Raw genomic sequence first — 6,915 nt, 5'->3', positions numbered from 1 at the left:
TATCTACATTTTCCAATGTTTTTACAATAAACATGCAGCACATGTGTAATAGATGGAGAGGAAGAAAGGGTGAAGGAAACCTGGAAAAACAAGACTTAAAATGTATTTTAAAAACTTCATCAATTATCAAAATAAACTGGCACCAATACAAGCAGACAATTAAGTTGAATTGAATAGAAAGACTAAAATAGGCCCAAGGAAAGGATAAGGATTTTATTCTTGGTAAAGAACTTTTGTCTGGATATATATATGAATGAATATATGTATACATGTAGACACTCATTGTATGTGAAGGATTTTATCAGATATTTATCTGATACATATAAGATCAGATACATATTTTAGGTATATTTCTGATACAATGCCTGGTACACAATGAGTGTCGAATAAATATTTATTCAATGAATAAATTGAATTATTAATTAAATGATCAGTTCAACCATTTATACATTAACTCAAGCAATTAGACATCATTTTTTAAAAAGTATTGATGATTATATTTTATGTAGAGAGTTTTTATTATCTATGCCATCAAATACACCAGTTTTTCCCTTTATCTGGTCTCCTTCTCTGTACTAAAAATGTTTCCAATTGTGAGATCATATTTTCCCCTCCTTGTTCCATGGTTTTATTTTTTAGCACCAACACTTTAATTCCTGGAGAATTTAGTTTATGGAGGAAAAATTGGGGCTCATTTTCTTTTCACTTAACCAATTCTCCCCAGACCATTAATTCCTTTAACACTTCCTTTCCCAACCAAACTGAAATGAAGGCAAATTTAATCTTTTCTCCCAACTACTCAAACCAACTACCAGGACTGCCCTCTAAGGGTTTAAGACAATAAAAACTCTAACCCCTCAGGTCAGATAATCAGATGTATGATAATTAACTGTATGAGTAATTATTGTGTTATGCAAATAAACAATGCAGATGAGTCATTTCATTAAACAAGCACCATGGGGTCATTAGGTTTTGATCTCTGTCCTAGTCTTTTGGGGGAAAATACTTTCTATGAACCGCTCTCCTGAACCGGCAATAAAACATCACTGGTCGGCTCACATTAAGCTGGATAATATGCAGACTGCTTGATTTGTATTGAATATGTGTCTGGTGGTTGGGGCCCACTGTAATGAACTAGCCCACAAATCACAGCTTAATGGGAATCTACTTTTACATATTGCTTAATTAAAAGTTGTGAGCTTATTAACATGTGTCTTTGGCACTGAGCTTTGGGGATGTAATCTCTGTGCAAATAAGACTAGGTTGTAAAAGTTTTATAGATTGACGATGATATTATAGTCCATACCTTAATAACCCATCATTTCCCTAAAGAATTTTTCATATCTTACATTCTTCTATCCAGCTATAACAGATTCCTCTGTTTCTGTTTTTCAATGTGTAGGGCCTACTGCAATAGGTACTAGTATCAAAAAAGGGTTATGTCTTAAATATTTCATCTGAACACCCTTTCATCATTTAATCTTATTAGCAAAGTTACCTGGAAGAAAGTCTCAGGGCCCGCCTTTCATAAGTGGGGCTCCAGGTAGTACAGAACTATTAGGTATGGCTTTCAAGAATTTCCATTATAAATCTCTATTTTCAGGGATTTATAATTCAGCTATAAAAATTTTGCCCTAGGCTTCAACTTGGAATACAAGGTCTTAGCCTGAGAGAGTACATTGTTAACACATAAAAAAAGAAAAAAAAGTCATGTTGTTGTTTTCATCTTACCAAAGTGAAAAAAAGTAATGGCATGTAACCATTTTCAAATACCTTCTGATATGCCACTGTAAGATGGTATTTGGAGCTTTTTGTTTTCTTTTGCTTTGACATGACGTTTTACAGTATGTTTGTTTGTAATTTTAACCAAGCCGTTGGTGGCTTTTTCTAAATGTCAAAAGGAAAGATGTCTTCCTCGTGCTTGGCACTACTGTCCTTAGACTAGGCACCTCTGACCTTCTTTGGTGGACCCTTTGATGGAGAGTATTTCTGGCCTGTTTGCATTGAATGATATCAGTTTATTATCTCCAAACAATATTTAGAGAAAAAAATGGTATTGTTCTAAACAATTGAATCTTGTTATTACTGCTTTGGAAAACCAAGGCCTTATTTATTAAAAATTCAAATTGATGAACCAGGAAAAGAAGATATCGGTGACTATGGTATAATGAAAAGAGCTGTGGGAGAAGCACCCGGCCCAGAGATGACTATGTGACCTTGGGAGATTTACTTGAGTGCCCTGAGCCTATTTTTACATCTGTCAAAAGAATTGGAGGTGAAAATCATCTGCAATGTTCTTTCAGGATTCAAAATTATCATAGAACTGCTAATTAATTACACATAACTTGTCTAATTCACCAATGACTTTCATGGCACTGAATGCAATGGACATTTTTTAGTCTTACTTGATCTCTCCATTACATTATAAACAAATGACCACTCTCCTCTATGGACATGTTGGCTTCTAAGTTATCCTAATGTCAGCTATAGGTGGTTCTTTATCTTTGTTCTTAATATCGCCCCATTATTTCCTTCCAGGTCAGTTCAGTCATTGAACATTGACTTTGTGGACGTGGTTTGATGAACTAACTCTTCTTTCCCTTCTTATTCTCATACTTTAGGGGGATGTGACCTTTCGAGCGGTTGCAAATGCCATCCAAGTACTTTCGCCCAAATGTTGCTTTGAGGTCCAGACCTCTCTTCCAAACTAAGAGCCCCTAAATCCAAAATGTCCACACAACACTTCATCTTGAATGAATGTCCATTGCTATTCATAGATTTCCCCACCTCCTGGTTTAAAGCGGCTCCTTCTCTTCCCTGTTAAATGTATGGCTCCACCATTTGCCCAGGATTTAAAATCCAAGGCGTCATCTTCAAATTATTTCTCCCCCTCCACATCATAAGCCATCTGTCTTTTCAGTTGTTCAAATGTACAAATATTGATTTTATTCCTAGTGTTACTTCTTTCGTTTGGCCCCTACTAGTCTCTCTCATGACTAACCCGGCTTCCTCCTTTCTTCACCTCCTATTTTGCACTATTTAATTCAGTTTGGGACTTGCAGCCAGATTGACACTTAAGGAAAAAAAAAGTGAAAGTAATTCTAATCTTGTCACTAGCTAGTTTAATGTCATTCAAGAGCTGTATATTATGCTTAAGCAAAGATCTCAAATCCCTGCTACACAAAGCCCTCCATGATCTGGGTCTCCAGCTTCATCCCTCATGACACTTTCAGCCACTCTCTCTGTTCTAGGCCTCCTGGATTTCTTCTCTTTCCTTAGAAGTATCTTTGTCTTTTCTGCTTCAGGCATGGCATGCTGTTCCTTCTGCCCGAAACAGCCATTCCTGTGACTCTCCTATCCTTCTCCCAGGTAACTCTCCCTCACATTTATGTTGGGGGCTGGAGGAGGAAAGGTCCCTGGGCTAGCCTCCCTATGCCTTACCGATTTTCCCTCTTCTCTAGAGTTGAATCCCCTTGAAGGCAGAGCCTTTTTGCTCTGTTTCTGGAACCTGGCCCAAACTTCACCTGGTACCTGGCATATGGTAGATGTTTAATCAACTTGTTTTCTGATAGACCGTTGAGACGGAAGTCCAGCAAATGACAGAGGCTGGGTCCAGGTCATAGCAATGTCTGAGACCTGTGATCAGTGGGGATGACACCTTCCACTCCTCAGCGTCCAACGTTATGCATTTTGTTATGTTGTTCCACAGGATGGTAAGAACTATTAAGCAATAGCTGCTGACAACACTATCTAGGCCTTTGTTTCCTAATAACTGAGGTGTATGTGAAGGACTTGCTCAAGGCTCTGAGGCAGCTCAGAGTGGCTATAGACCAGGTTAACTGAAATGCTAAAGTTTCCATTTACTATTCACTGTTTCAGGTAGGCAACTTCTTTCCCTAGGTGTATCCTCTCCCCTTTTCCTATTCATTGACTTAATAATTGATATACAATATTATGTTAATTTCAGGTATACAACATAATGATTCAACATTTGTATACATTGCAAAATAATCACCACTCTGAGTCTACTTATTATCTGTCACCTTACAAAGTTAATGCAATATCATTGACTGTATTCTCCAAGTACATTATACACCCACGGTGTGTTCATTTTAAAACTGGAAGTTTGTGCTTCTTAATCCCCTCTTTTACTTTCTTTTGTTGTAATAATTTGCACATTGCTGAGACCAGTTATTTCTGTAAGGGAGAAATTCTTTTCAAAAAGTATAAATATGAAATTTTAGCAATTTTATGATTACACATTTCCAAGAGATTGCATTTTGTAAAGAAAAAAAATTAAAGGCTAGAGCTGGAAAAAATAAAAAATTCTCTAATGGTGGACATCTGAGCCTTGCAGTTGGAACAGTGCTTCTGAGGCTATGGTAGTCTTCCCTGAACTGCTCAATTCACAAGTAGATAAGGCAGATATGATGCCAAGTCCTATTTCTTTTTTTTTTTTTTTAAGTTTCTATTTATTTATTTATTTTTATTTAAGTGAGGGAGGGGCAGAGGGAGAGGGAGAGAGAATCTTAAGTAGACTCCCTGCTGAGCACAGAGCCCGAAGTGGGGCTTGATCTCACAATCCTGAGATCATGATCTGAGCCCAAACCAAGTTGGGCACTTAAACAACTGAGCCTCCCTCTACTTCCTAGCAGAGGAATTCTACACATTTAGGAAATCAGTTGTGCTCCAAGCCTTGTAAGGAGCAAAGCTCTCCTGTTTCTTGGCTCTGTCTAGGCTTTCTGCCATGGTTTGAGGGCTGAGTTTAAATCAAGGCAGATTTCATGGACCATGGCATGGAAAATGTCATAGACCATGTGAATGGAAAAATACTTTTATTTCCTACATACGAACATAAATGTTGTCATTAAAAGTTTTCCTACCTCATGAGGACTTGGCAAATATTACAGGAGAGACTTCACAGCTGAAATGTGGACGAAAGTAAATGACCCTTGAGTTTCTTTCTAACTCTTGGATTCTGTTACTCTAACATTTCTTTTCACAGCACATAGATAACACTTCTCCTTCAAGAGGGGATTCATTTACCACCTACATCATTACAAGGAGTTAATATGATTCTATTTACCTGAAGGAGGAAAATCCTGCAGAATAGCCTGAAAGGCCATGACCACTGAAGCATGGTGCCTTAGTGACATTAAAGAGATTAAAGAAAGTGTGACTGGTCCCTAGACCAGGTGACTACCTGGAAACCCATTCACATCTGAAAATCATTTGAGTCCATTTTCTTGTTCAACAAATTCCCTTTAAATGAGGCAAGAAATGCTGGTTTATGGCAAAATGAACAGAAAAAGTTTATTGCAACATTTCAGGCCAGGTTTGTTTTTTGTTTTTTGTTTTTTTTTCTTTTTTCCCAGTTGTATGCATAGAGCTTTAACAGGAAAGCTATAATTTTCATGATGGTAAAAGAAAATGCCTCCTGTTTTAGTAAAAAGCCTGGGCAAAATGACAGCCAGTCACTTTGATGCCATCTTTGGCAGTTAGCATGTCACAGTTTCTACTTATGTTGATCTCAATTTCTTTGAAGAAAAGTTTTTTAGGATAGAAAAGTTGTTTCAAATCTATTAGTAGTGTGGAATAGCTGGAGATATTGAATAGATTTAATCTTCATTGCATTAATTTCATTCAATAATCTTGGCCTAATACTGGTTGGACCCTTCTGTAACTATTCCATAGAGAGGTGTCGACCATTACTTTTACTGTGGTTATTTTGAACTATTTAAATACACGATATTTGTAGACCACATATTATACTCCAGAAATTGTGGTGTGGAATTACAAATCTGTATAAGCCAAGATTTCTATTTTCAAGCAGTTAGAATCTATTTGAGGACTCAAGATACATGAAAAAAAAATACAATATGTATCAATATATATCCACTGAACGGCATTTTTAAATGAGCAGTTAAAATTCAATCGTTGTCAATTGATCAGTGAAGCATAAATGTTTTCTTTGAGGCTGATCTCATGAATATACATCAAAACAGAAAGCAACCTAGGGCAATTATCTGATAAATTTGGCATTAGATATCAAGATTAACCAAATAATGGAGTATTTCCTTCCCTTGTCTTTTTGGTCTCTGTCTTTAACTCACAGCATGGCCAAGTTCAGATCAATTTTGAATAGAATCAAATCTACAGAATAATTGCTATACTGCTGATCATAGCTCAGGCACAGGTATAAACACGCAGATTTTGAATTGGGATATGGCTTGATCTTAGAGAGTCAAGCTTGATTTTTTTTTTTTTAAGATTTTATTCATTTATTTGACAGACAGAGATCACAAGTAGGCAGAGAGGTAGGCAGAGAGGGAGAGGGGAAAGCAGGCTTCCCGCCGAGCAGACAGCCCGATTCGGGGCTCGATCCCAGGATGCTGGGATCATGACCTGAGCTGAAGGCAGAGGTTTAACCCACTGAGCCACCCAGGTGCCCCGAGTCAAGCTTGATCTTTAGCTGACCTAGAAGTAGCAGTAGAAGGTAGAAGTTAGACAGGAATCCACTACCTGTAGGTAGCAGAGTAGCTGGTATTTTATTAGTGGTGGGGCAAAAGACCACAGAGGAGCCATAGCTACCGTTGCAAGAGCTCTGGGATAAGGGACCTAGGGAGGGAACATCCATCAGATACTCACATTACACAAATCCTTCTCACTATTTACTTGCTCATTTACTTGTGTGAATGTGTAATGTAAATCAGGTCTGATATTTATCTGAAAATTTCCCTGAAGGTCCATCCCCAAAAGGATGCTATTGTTGAAATATATATACATGCCAAGGTATGCTTAGGATTTTTATTTTTATTTATTTATTTATTTTTTTTTAAGAATTTATTTCACAGAGAGATCACAAGTAGGCAGAGAAGCAGGCAGAGAGAGAGGAAGCAGGCTCCCTGCTGAGCA

This window comes from Martes martes (assembly GCF_963455335.1).
Source record: "Martes martes genome assembly, chromosome: 6".
Classification (NCBI taxonomy): Eukaryota; Metazoa; Chordata; class Mammalia; order Carnivora; family Mustelidae; genus Martes; species Martes martes.
Note: the sequence above shows the minus strand (reverse complement) of the source record.